General features: G+C 48.9%; 1 long non-coding RNA gene across 1 annotated transcript in view; it reads right to left on the bottom strand.

Annotated features, from left to right (window-relative positions):
* Nucleotides 1-9,536: 9,536 nt before the first annotated feature.
* Nucleotides 9,537-13,120, bottom strand: part of LOC111814634 — a 6,109-nt gene continuing 2,525 nt past the window's right edge. Inside the window, exons 2-3 of the long non-coding RNA XR_002819564.1 lie at nucleotides 10,054-10,287; nucleotides 9,537-9,724 (exon numbers count right to left, since the gene is read on the bottom strand). This is a non-coding gene — a long non-coding RNA (uncharacterized LOC111814634). The remainder of the gene's footprint in view (nucleotides 9,725-10,053; nucleotides 10,288-13,120) is intronic.

Genomic DNA, 13,120 nt, shown 5'->3' with positions numbered 1-13,120 from the left:
GTGCTCTTGCAGTGTTGAGGGTCCCCTGGCTGGGTGCACAGGGCTGCAGCTTGGCTGGCGTGTGCCCGCGTCTGCTGGGAATGGGCACGATCGGCTGAGGCCTGAGCCACCTGGGGCGTTGAGAGCCTTCAATGTGTGTGGGTGTGTTCTGAAAGTCATATTCGATTTTACGGGCTCATTGCATATCTGGAGAATAAGGAAGGATTGATCTTATAATTGATGTTACCAAATGCAGCTCAGCAACACCCACCAGTTGAGTAGAGAAAGTAAAGAAAACCAAGTCACTGAACAGGGGGGAAGAAAGCACTGGAATCTTGGTTGGACTTAGAAGGGACTCGATTAAACAAGGTTGAGAACCACTGGAATGTGCGAAGCGGTGGTTCTGGCTAGGTCAGACCTGAAGGAGAAGCCCACTGTCACACCTTCTATGGTAGCTCTGCCCCTTTTACTGAAAGGACAATCAACTCCAAGACGAAATCAGTTAGGAGGGAGGTGTGTGTGTGTGTGTGTGTGTGTGTGTGTGTGTGTGTGTGGTCAGATGATGAGAATGAGGCTGTAATCACCCAGCTGGTGATCTTTAGGAGCACCCAGCATTCTGGGCCTCACTGGGCTCTCAAGGGGGTCCCACACACTTGCTCCTTCCCATCATTCTGTGCCTTCAGCTCTGATGTTGGCAAAGGGCTGCCTGCAGGAGAGGCCCATGGAGGATGGGGTGCGGCAGCCAGGAGCTTGTCTTCAGTGCCAGACAGACCTAGTTTGGTCCCTCCGCTGCTACTCCCTGGCAGTTTGAATTTAGGCAAGTGACTTAATCTCCCTGGTCCCCAGTGTCTTCCATAATGATGACACTAGGACCCTCAGAGGTGCAGCAAGGTGTGTATCACATAATATTCTAGTGTATTTTCCACAGGGCTCAGTAAGGGCGGTCGGCACGGTGATTAACCAGGAGGAGAGGAACTTCCTGGAATCCCACATCTGTCACAGAAGAGGAGACAGAAATGTCAAAGGTCAGGAATCCACTAAGTCTGGGGAACTGAAAAGAGCAATGACCAGGAATAATGACCTTAAGAGACAGTAAGGCTTCTGAATGTTGGGACAACTCCCAGTTCTCAGGGAATCTCCAGGTCTAATGAAGGAGAAAAATATCGTTTGTTGTTTGAAAGAGTAGCAGAGGTTGCTAGACCTGCATCCTGCCCTTTGATACCTATCACCCTCAGCCAGAATTAGAAGAAGAGAAAATCTCCAGGAAACAGTACAGAAAGGGCAAAAAAGGCTGGTCATCCTTGGGGCTTGTGAGGAATGAAGAAAAATCAGATGGCGACAGGCTGTGGCTCTTAATGTGGCCCTGGGACGTGGCCTTGTGGTGCTTCCTAAGACAGTGTTTCTGGAAGCCACTCAGCCCAGGATCACTCCGAGCACAGACACAGTCTGTTGTAGCTTACTACAGGTAGGCATTCATTTAATGAACATGCAGCGGAGTGGCAGGTTCACGCTTTCTACCCTTCTGCTGCTCTAGAGCCCTGCTGCAGCATCAGCTGTGACTTAGACAAGCAGCGCAGAGAGGCACAGGTCAGGCGGGGAAGGGAGTGCACAGCTGTGGCTTCCTGCTCACTCCATAGCTCTGCTCCCTGTGGGAGACTGTCCCTCCCCAACTCTTAGCCCTTGGCTTTAGTTCCTTCTTTTAAGACTCAGAGGTTCTAGCAGGAAATAAACTCTGGTGAGCTCCTGGTTCCGTGCCATGGGGAGGTGTGGTGCAAGCTGGACACGCAGAATCAAAGCGTGGCACTGTGGCCGCTGAGGGCCTGAGGCAGCTGCCAGTACTCGGAGCTCCTGGGCCAGAGGTGCTCTCGCTGGAGGGCCTTGAGTTAGTCTGCTTGCAGCTGCTGGGGCTTGTTTTCTGCTAAGAAACCCAGGGTGAGGATGAAGCCAACCCCGAATACAGCAGAGATGGGGGAAGTGGGGCAGGTCCTGCGCCTGCGGCTTTGCCTTGCCTGGCTTGTAAATGCTCCCTTGTGCTTAAGTGATTCTGGGGCGGCTTCTTTCACCCAAACACAGCAGCAACATGAGGACACCTTCCACCGCTTCCTCTGTACCAGTGCGGTGGAAAAGCAATGGCTGACCCTTAGCTTGCCCTACTGATGTGCTTGTCTTTAGTTGAAGCTTATCTCCAACAGATTTCATGGTTTTTAAATAAGGAGGAAACAGGAATTAGTGAGAAACAGTCAACTTTTTTTCAGAGATGGGAATTATACAGGAGCATAGAGGATGACATCTAGCATAATACCCCATTCACTTTTACAAGTAGAAGAGACTGAGGCAGAATTCAATTTACTTTGACCCCTGCCTGCAGTATTTACACAGAAGCAGCCTCGCCTAAATCACTCCATTCCTCACTCCTTCCCCTGCCTTGTCAGAACTTCATAGACATATAGGCGATAAGGAGAGACAGGACCCATTTAGGGCAATAAGGGACAGACAGTTTGCCCACACTTAGCCGTAAATCCCTCTGCTCAAGACCTTGCACCTACGGCCTATAGGCGCATCACATTCCTGCCCCAACCCGGCTCCTATAGGATATAGGAGGCACTACCCTCCTTCCTGGTTGCCATAGCAACAAAGAAACTATCAAAACAGGTAGGGAACAAAGAACTGGGCTTTTACGTTTTTTCCAAATGGGAAGGAGAGCACATGGGCTGCCAGCTAATTAATAAGAGTTCTGCAAGTCCTTTTAGTTTGGTCTTCCATGGGCAATATATCCAATCCCGGCTGTTACATGAGTAGGCTTTTACCAGCGTATTGCCTGCTAGGCCTGGATTCGAAGCTCCATGGCTAAGTCCTGCTTTTTTTCTTACTTCTTTTGGAGGCATTTTAAGAAATGGAAGATGATGCTGCGCCAGCCACGCCCCTGGGAGCGCTGAGCCGGCAGTGGAGTCCAGGCGTGGTGGGGCACCCCTGTAATCCCAGCACTAGGGAGGCAGACAACAGGAGGATCACTATGAGTCCGAGCTGTGTAGTGAGATCCTGCGCGTGAGCGTGCGCACACACACATGCACACACGCACAAAGTGGAAGTCGGAGAAGAAATTAATTTGCCTGACCAGGTTTTCGAGTTCTATCAGTGTGTGTTTGGAGTTTAATAGCTATTTGTACTGTGTGTCCATATAGCTCTCTACACAGAACCAGGGGGGCTAGGGTACCCCGCTACTGGGCGCATAGGAGGTGGTAAATGCGCTCCTCTACCCCGGGGCCAGGCGCAGCCGTGGTTTTCTTGTTTCTGGAGGCTCATCCTGTTCTCTCTTCTTTGGGCAAATCCAAAGCATTCGTTCTCTACTGTTAAGCTTTCAGATTCCGTTCACATCACATGTAACCCTGGGAAAGTCCCCGAGCACTTTGAACAGTAGCGGTGGTACCGACTTTCAAGGAGAGAAGGCGGAGGACTCTTCGTTCAGACAAAGCTTAGCGGGGTGTGGTGGCGCACGCCTGCAATCCCCGCACTCGGGAGGCTGAGGCAGGAGGATCTTTGTGAGTTTGAGACCAGTTTGGGCTGCAAAGTGAGCTCAAGGCCAGCCTGAACTGAATAGCAAGATCTTGTCTCAAAAAGACAAAAAACATGGGGCCGGGAAGATAGCTCAGTGGAATAAGTGCTTCTTTGGCAAGCACAAGAGCCTGAGTTCAATCCTCGGTTACACACACACACACACACACACACACACACACACACACACACACAAACAAAGCTTACACAGAACCCCAGTAAGGCTAGCTGTTTGGCGAGACCTTCAGGTGCGGGGGCCAATGCCTGCCCTCCGCAGGTCGCAGTCACCTCGCTCTTGCAATTGGCTTTCGGGTCTCCTGAGCAGGCCACGCACCCTGGCCTGTGTCTATCAACTGATTTAGCCAATTCCCCTGCTCTCCTGGTAGAGTTCTCCTTGCCTGAAGAGCGTCCTTCCACTGTCACCTTCACTCTGGGGCCCCTGTAAGCGTTAGGGCGCGTAGGAAGGTAATTCACGCAGGACGTGGTCGTTCAAGGCCAGTCTCAGACTTCAGCGGTCTAGAACCTTGAGATCAAGGCCCGCTGCGCAGGTACAGACGTGGTGGGAGCTCCATCTAGTGGCAACTTCGAGCAGCGCATGGGATGACTGCGTTAGCTTTTCCCTGAAGGGTAAATAATGAAGTTAGTGGCCTTTGGGAGTCTTCCATCAAGAAAACCAATTCCTTTTCAGTCTGCTTCCAAGAAAAACTGAACTGCATATGGTTTTTGCTTATTGTATTAATGACTACCAAGCAATGTCAATGCCACTGTGCTGAACACTAATTATTAAATTTCTCAATGACATGATTCTCAGCCCCGTCTGTTAAGGCGATCACTTACAAAAGAAATGAGGGAAAACTTTGTGGCCGACTCAGGGGGCCCTCGCTGCTGCAAAACAACTCAGACTCAGAGTATCTTTTGAAATACGGAATCGTGTGAAAAGTCCAGTCCTGTGCTGCGCATCGTCTGAGCCTCAGAACTGCTTTCTTCTCATTGATTCTTATTCTGCCGCCTCTATTCAGATTTCTAGCCCTTCGAGTCCGAAGCAAGGCGCATCAGAAGTTGTGTGTGTCGCTTATGCAGAGTCTCTGTGCGTGCAAGCGACACTTCCGCTATGGTTATACGGAGTATTTCAGCACGCGCTGTAAGATAACTAGCGTGAAAGAAATGGTGGTGGGAGGCGGGGCTGTCACCCGAATGGCGCCGGCAGGGGTGCAGTCCATTTGGGGGCCTGTTTGGAATTGTCTTTGCATCCGTTCATCCTGGTCCCGTGAAAATGATACTACATTGCCTTGGTTCGGCTCAGTTGTAACTAAAGCCTGCATTCCGTGGAGAGTTTGGGGGTGATCTTAGTTGTCTGGTTTCTCGGATGTTGTCTATTTTGAAACGTTAAATTCCCCTAAAATATGAGAAGACGTGGGTTTTAGATCTCACACTGTGTCACTGTCTTTGTAACTCTAGGAGATGGTTTACTTTTTTCTTTTTGGTACCGGGGATCCGGCTCGCGACCCTAAGCTTGCCAGACAGGCGGCGCTTATGCCGCTGAGCAGCTGTCTCCCCCATGCTTTACTTTTAAGGAGGCTGCGGGTGATGGATTTGGAATGGTCAGATGCAAAGGAGGGTAGGAGGGTTAGGAAGCAAGTGAATTAATATCCTATGAGGAGACATCCTTCTAATTTCCGGTTGTTGAAAATAAGAGTAGGGCGGTGGGGCGGAGACCAGAGAGCCCTGAGCAGCCCCACCGCGCGGGCCTAGTTACTGTCACACCCCTGGAGGAGCTGCAGCTGCCCCAGCTGGTCGGGTCACCACCACTGCAACCAGGAGCAGCCGGCTGCCGCGCCCCAGCCGTCCCCGCCCTCAGCGCTGCTGACATGGAGCGCTGGGCCCGGCGGCCTCATACGGGCTGCGTCTGCTGGTGGGGACAAGCAGGTCATCACAGTGAAGGTTTTGGGAACAGCAAAATGGTGCAATGTGAGAAACAGATAAGGTGGCATCAACAGGAATGACACTGAAGGAAGATGTATTGGTACACCAGACTGCCCTAAAGAATAGCCCCAGGAAGGGCCTTCGCAGTGTAGATTGAGAACGTGGACTTGGATGCTGTTAAAGGCCAAAAAGAAAAGGGTGTGGATGCAGCGAATGTTACAGGCCCTGGTGGAACTCCAGCTCAAGGGATTAAACGAGCAGCAGACCATGGCCATTACACATGCTCTCCATGTTGCAGAGGTCCTCTACACAATTACTAGCAGAATTACCAGGATATTAAGAGTGGGGACAAGAATGAGGGCTCAGAGAGCGCTCCTGAGGGCCAGGCCCACCAGCACTGGCCCTTCCACCTTCTTACATGCAGAGACCCTAGGGGTGTAGACCATAGTATTGTAACCCTTCTGCACAAGAAGTGATGGAGGGTGTAGACAACCAGGGTGCAGGAGAACAATAAAGTGAGGCAGAAGGTGTACTGAGGTTATAGACCATGGTTCTGCAGGGACCCTGCTCGCCAAACACAGCCTAGAGGATGGAGATGAAGGGGTAAGGACAGTTAAGTAGAGGAACTCCAGGTCACCAGCCACCTTAATGTTGGTACCATGGCAACTTCAAGTACCAACACAGAGGCCCAGAAAACCCTAAGCCACAAGCTGACAAAGAGAGAAAAGCAGCTGAACCACCGGCTGAGAATTCATCACTCCTGAGGAGTAATTCGGAGTAAATGCCGGTTTAACCTCTCTACCGTCGTCCGGTTTAGTCATCCAGCAAGAAAGAAATGAATAGGAAATTCCAGCAATATGAAACGAACAAAACATTGAACCTGAAGACCTTAAGCGCTTGTTTTTTGCCTGTTCACCAGATAACTAGAACCATCTGCCTTATCTATGCAGCTCGGTGTTTTTATTATTTTTGCCGAAAGATATTTCTTTTTGGTAATGACAAATGTGTGTGTTTTTTTTTTAAAAAGCCTGTTTTTTCTCAATACACTTTTAAAGGTTTTTAAATTGTTTCATATCTGGTCACGTGGAGATTTTTAAGAACTTTGCTTTTAATTTGTAAAAAAATTTACAACTTGATTTTTTTTTCCAAAACATCAACAAACTGCAAGCACCTGTTAATAAAGGTCTTAAGTGATTGTCTTTGTGAAAAAAAAAAAAAAAAAAAAAAAGAGTAGGATGGGTAGAGGCGAGGAGAGCGAGAGTCTTTACCAAGAGGGGCCCCAGCCCCAGCTTCGGGGTGGTTCCTGCCCTGCCCGGATGACAGTGGGGACACAGATGTGGTTCCTGTTATGAAAGAAGATATAGCAGTGAATTTACAAAGCAGTGTACAAGCCAGACGTGGTGGCACATGTCTGTAATCCCAGCACTCCGGAAGCCGAAGCAGGAGGATCCTTGGAGTTTGAGACCAGCCTAAGCTCAAGGTTGGCCTGAACAGCATCGCAAGGCCGTCTCAAAAAGACAAAAAAGATTAAAAAAAAAAAAAAAAAAAGCAATGTACAAAGTTACACTGAATGCTGAAGTAGCTATAGTCCCTTGCATAGTACTCCTTGAACTACATGTGCATGTCAATGAAATTAAAATCATTGTATAATTTTAATGACTTAGATTATTTTAAATGAACAACACATATTAATGATTGGCTTTACAGCCGTGCTCACTGGCCGAGAAGAGGTGGTAGGAGCGTGGGGTCTCACCCCCCACGTCGGAATCCTAGTTTGACATCGGGCGGTTACTTCAGATCTCTATGCCAACCTGCCCAGGTCTGTAAAGGGCCGATGATGATCACTGTCCTCCCCTGAATGAACGTCGTCGTCGCGAGGACCAGGAAGGAAGAGCTTCTGCTCCCAGCAGCCTGTCTAAGGGGAGCTCACAGCTGGCTGCTGGGTTTCCTTAGTCCGGCTGCAACCAGCAGGCGCTGCCCTCGCAGCCACCCTCGCTGAGGCTGACCGGAAGTGAAGATTCATTCCTAACAGTGAGCGGTGGGGTCCGCCTCACCCAGGAGCGGTGAGGTCTGCGGACTCACTGGGCCCTGTTTGCACCCTTAGCAGCTCACCCAGGAGCCGCTGGCGGCGGCCACTCTAACAACTCCGACGTTTCCCGGCCAGAGAACTAGTACTTAGTCCTGTTGGTGCGTTTCTTCACTAGTTTGTGGTGCCGTGTGTGGCAAAGCAACAGACTCTAGACGAAGCTTTTAATTCTTGTTTTTGTGGCAGTGAGACGTGAACCCTGGGCCTTTGCACTGAGCTATACCCCCAGCCCTGTTTTATTTTTATTTTATTTATTCAACTTATTTTTTTGGAGTTAACACCTTGCTTTTTAGTTCAGGCTGGCCTTGAACTGATTGTGTAGCCCAGTCCAGCTTTGCACTCATGTCTTCTCCTGCCTCAGCCTCCCAGCGTGCTAGGATCACAGGCATGCGCCATCAGAAGCTTGGAATTTCTGTGTTTCCACCTGGTGTGCTAACCCCTACCCACCCGCCCGTTCACCCACCATTCCATTGCTTGCTTGCTTTATTTATTTATCATCTTTGATGTCTTTATTTGTTGATGGGCCTAAATAAATGGTGCAAATAACTTAGAACAGTAGTTTGCTATAGTAAACCCTGAGCTGTGGTAGCTGTTATTACCTACTCCCTCACCGCTGTCTCGTGTGTTAGTGACAGCTCTAAAAGAACTGTAAGGGCTGACCCAACAGGTCAGCAGATTAAAGCGCCTGCAAGCAGTTGCAGGAGGCAAGCGTTCAATCCCCAGGCCTGCCATGCTGGCCTTGCCCCCGGGGTGTGCTGAGAGGGCAATAGAGACTGGGCGTGGTGGCGCTGGCCTGCAATCCCAGCTCTTGGGAGACTCTAAACAGGCAGATCACTATGAGTCCAAGCTAGTAATGAGACCCTGAACATCCTGTAGACCCTTCCCTAAAACACAATAAGTAAATAAATAAATAAATAAATAAGCACAGTTATAGCACGCTGAGCCTCAGGAAGGGACCGTTCCTAGCCCAAGCTTGCAAGTGATGATGATGCGCTGCGCAGGAGGAACGGTGCCCGCTGGCCCGCTCCCATCCGGATCTACATTCAGGGTCAGGAACCTTGAAATCTGCAGGTTACTCCTTCTGATCCTAACGCAGTTTTGAGAATTATAATCATGAGCTCTTCAAGGAGACAGGGCGGAAGGGCGTTTGCTGGCCTTGAGTGTGCGCAGGGCCTCTTCCCAGGCTTACTCATGCAGTCAGCCTCGGCCTCACACGCTGTCCTTGTTTTCCTGTCGGTGAGACAGAAGACCCAACACTTGTGACTTAGGGTATGGGAGGTTTATCTTGGCTCAGGTTGCAGCGGCATCTGGCCGGCTGGCTCCCAGGCAGAGCAGTGTAGTGCAAAGGCGTGGTGGAGGAATGGCTGCTTGCATCACAGTGGGGTGGGAGGGAGGGTGGGGGGAAGAGAGCGAGAGCGAGGTCAACGATCTGACCCTCATAATCTAACCACCTTTCGCCTGTTTACAGCCTCCCAGGAGCTGGGATTACAAGAGTGGCGAACATGCCCAGTCTCAATTGCTGTCTCAGTGTGACAGTGAGCCCTAGGGGCGGGGCCAGCATGGAAGGTCCAGGGATCAAACACCTGGCTCCTGTGCCTGCTTGCAGGCGCTTTAATCCACTGAGCTATTTGGCCAGCCCTAAAACATTTATTTTGTTTTTTTAATTTTAATTTTTTTCTTTGTGGTACTGGAGATTGAACTCAGGACCTTGCGCTTGCCAGGCAAGTGCTTATTCTACTGAGCTATCTCCCTGGCTCAAATATTTATTTTTATTTTTATTTTTTATTTTGTTTTATTTATTTTATTTTTGCCCTACCACAGATTGAACTCATGACCTTGCACTTGCCAGGCAAGCACTTATTACAGTGAGCTATCTCCCTGGCCAGACTGTGGGCTTTTTTTAAAAAAAAAATTTATTTACTCATTTGGTACAGGATCTCACAACACAGCCCGAACTTGCAGTGATCCTCCTGTTTCAACCTCCTCAGCACGGGGATTATAGGTGTGCACTACCGCAACCGGTTTCTGGGCCAGCTTGGTGTGTCTGAGGTTCCAGGGCCAGCACGGCATGTAGTACCAGGGATCGAACTTGGGACTTTTGCTTGCCAGGCAGGTGCTAAGACAGCGGAGCTAGTGGCCCTGCCCCAAGTGTGAGCTCTTGTTGGGGAGGAAGTGGTTCTGCTTCTGAGAGGAAGGACATACTGAGGACACTTCTTAGTACACGTCAGCAAAGGCGCTATTGTTACAGCCTGCTGTGCTGTGTGACCTGCAGGTCTGGATCCTGTGTTCACCCAGTGGGTCAAGTACAGCTACAGCAGCAGCGTCCAATCCACTCTTCGCAGTGGCGTCCAAGGGTTGCTGATCCCCACCCTCCCTTCCTCCTTCCTGCGAGGCGCATGTTCTGACCTTCCCAATCAAATATCTCTGGTCATTTTGGGTCAGCTCCCAAGTTGGGCAGAACCTTCAGACAGATGTGGATGCGGTCACCCAGGTCAGGGGCTGTGGACACCCACCTGTGTTGTGAAAATGTATTTCTGTGGGTCAGATGGCGGGCTACTGGAGACTTAGTGGTGCAGATGGTAGGGCTACTCAGAGAGACCCAACAAGGTGGCTCTTCTCTGCTTCACAGGTAAGTTACTCTGATTCTAATTTGCTTCTCAGTTGCAATGAATTAATTGTGTATTTAGAAGCTGCACTTCTGGCTAGTTGTCCAATTAATATGGTTGAAGAAACCAACCCTGAAGAAACTGTAGAAGGGAGACAGAACTGTGGATGTAGAAACTGGCAACAAACTATCTCTTTTCTCTGAAAGTAGAAGTGAATCCTGAGCAGGATAAATATTCTGTAAGGGGGTGTGATTCTGGGGTTGTGCTTCTGCAGGTTGGGGTCTGATGCCCCCTCTGGAGCCTCCCGGCCCGTGCGGAGACCCACAGAGCAGATGTCTCTGCTTCAATCCTGGAGCTCACAAAATGGAAAAACTCAGTGCTTGAGGAGAAAAATCGTAATGAAAGAGAGATCAAAGCTGCACATGACATACGACCCAAAGCAAAGATAGAGAATATATCAGAGAAGAGAATTGATTAGCAATATTAAGCAAGAAAAAGAAATTATGAAAGAACCCAGTGGAAATATGAGGTAGTAAAAGAATGTAACTGAAAAAAAAAAAAAAAAAAAGGCCCACTACGTGAGACAAATAAGGTAAGGAAGCTGTAGAATGAGGTGGTAAAGTGGAGACAAACTTATGAGAATTTTCCTAAAGGAGAGTACAACAAGATAGAGATAAAATATACAAAGAGAGCTAAAGCCTAGGAAGGACGGAAGCTACCAACTTCCAGAAAAGTCCCCAGAAAAGGACAAAAACTGAGAACAGGAAGTATGTGAAAAAGTGATAAAGATAACTTCCCCAGAATTAAGGAACTGAGCCGTTTTTCGTTTCAATGGGCTTGCAGCATACTCCACAGAGAGCAAAAGAAAAGCCCAGTTCTAGACATCCTGAAAAAAATTAAGAGCTTCACAAACCGAAAGTCTAAAACACCAAGAGAAAAAGCAATCATCCTAGAAAGGAGCAGGGGGTCAGATCTCAGCGGTCTTCCCCCCAAGCATATGATGTCATTGACAGGTGGAGAAACCCACTTTTAATTGATAATCTTCTATTCTGGCCACATGCAGATGGGAGAATTTTCCCTCCGAGACGGTTTGTGACAGAAACCCACATTGAAAATCCTTTGGAGGAAAATCGCACATTTTTGCGTCTGTAAAACAAATAGATGAATGATGCAGAAAATAGGAAAACAGGCCATCCAGGTCTTGGTAAAATTATTATTATTATTATTATTATTATTATCATTATTATTTTGTATTTTTAGAGAAGGGTCTACAGGGTGTTCAGGGTCTCACTACTAGATCGGACTTGAAGTGATCCGCCTGTTTACAGGCTCCCATGAGCTGGGATTACAGGCACGCACCACCACGCCCAGTCTCCACTGCTGTCTCAGTGTGCCCCAGGGGCAGGACCAGCACAGCAGGTCCAAGGATTGAATCCTCCTTTTAAGTGGCCCATGGTTGGGATGGTTGTTTTTCCTTTCACAAATCCATATGGGGAAAATTCTGTGTGCATGGAATGGGAGGATGGGAATTCATACAAAGTGGAAGACAAACAAGGCTCCCTTTGGGTACCATGGCTTCTCTGTCCTCGTTACCCCTTTAACTACTGGTCCTTTAACTTAACAATGTGGTTTTCTTTCTGCACTTCATGTTATTGCTCTGCTGTGACATCACACCACCCCCTTCCTTCCGTAGCCCTTTGACCAAGAATTTGTGGGTTCTTGCACATTTCAAATTCAGAAATCATCTCTCAAATGTGTGTGCATAAATCCATGTGTATGCTGTCACACAGACATGTCCCTTGTCCCTTAGGCACCCCAGAAATCCAAGCTGGCTGGGTCAGATGTTTGCCATCTCAACACAGGCTGGTCCAAGTTCACTATGGAAGGTCCTGTCCTGGTTACTTTACTCTTGTTGCTGGGACAAAATACCTGATGCCCAAAATGAAGGAAGGAGAGGTTTATTTGGCTCACAGTTAGTGGAGGTTTCAGTCCATACTTGGCTGGCTCCAAGGCAGAGTGGCATGTGGCAGAGGGCAGCCATTCATGGCAGCGGCAGAGTGAAGACCGAAGTGAGGAGCAGCAGCTCTTGCAAATAGCTAGCCTCTGTCCCCTCCTTTTTTTAAAAAAATAAATTTTATTTATTTATCTATTTATTTTGTAGTACTGGGGATTGAACTCAGGACCCTGTGCTTGCCAGGCAAGCGCTTATTCTACTGAGCTATCTCCCTGGCCTTACCTGTCCCCTCCTTACATTGTAAGGCAGATGATCCACCCCAGGGTCAGGGTGTAGCACTCACACCTGCAATCCCGGCATTGGATCAACAGTCAGAAACTCCAGAAGCTGCCCTGTGACTGCATGAGGCTTTGGAGGGGCAACTAGACACACCCATAATATATGGCATCCAGGCTATCTGCCCCAGGGTGGGTGTAGCGCTCATACCCATAATCCCAGCAGCACCCAGACTCATAATCCCAGCATTGCATCATAAATTAATCACAGCCTCTAGAAGTCTACCCCATGACTGCATGAGGCTTTTGGGGGACAACTAGACACAAACCATAACGGCCCTGTCTCCAGGGCTGAGGCTGGGTCACAAACCTCGGCCTTGGGGTGGCTTCCAAACTGCCAGCCTTGTAGGGGACTGATATATGCTAATGGCCAACTTCCAGAGGAGTGGTTCTGGGAACTCTGTCCACACCTAGATAACCAGGTTAAGGGCAACCTTTGTTAGCACTGTTACCCCGGTGTCTCGTTTTATTCTTCCGTCTGAAGAAATCCTAACTAGGAAGGACCCTGGGGGAGAATCTATTGAACAGAGAATCTGTTGAAATGGCTCATCAAGACAGTTATGTGACCATTTCTCTTTAATATTTTCCTTCACTAAATAATTCATGACAAGGGTATAGAGATTGCCTTTTTATACATAAAAGTACCTCCTCCTCCTCCTCCTCCTCCTCCTCCTCCTCCTCCTCC

The sequence above is a fragment of the Octodon degus genome, unplaced genomic scaffold (assembly GCF_000260255.1).
Source record: "Octodon degus isolate 3935 unplaced genomic scaffold, OctDeg1.0 scaffold00009, whole genome shotgun sequence".
Classification (NCBI taxonomy): Eukaryota; Metazoa; Chordata; class Mammalia; order Rodentia; family Octodontidae; genus Octodon; species Octodon degus.
Note: the sequence above shows the minus strand (reverse complement) of the source record. Positions and strands in the feature narration are given on the sequence as shown.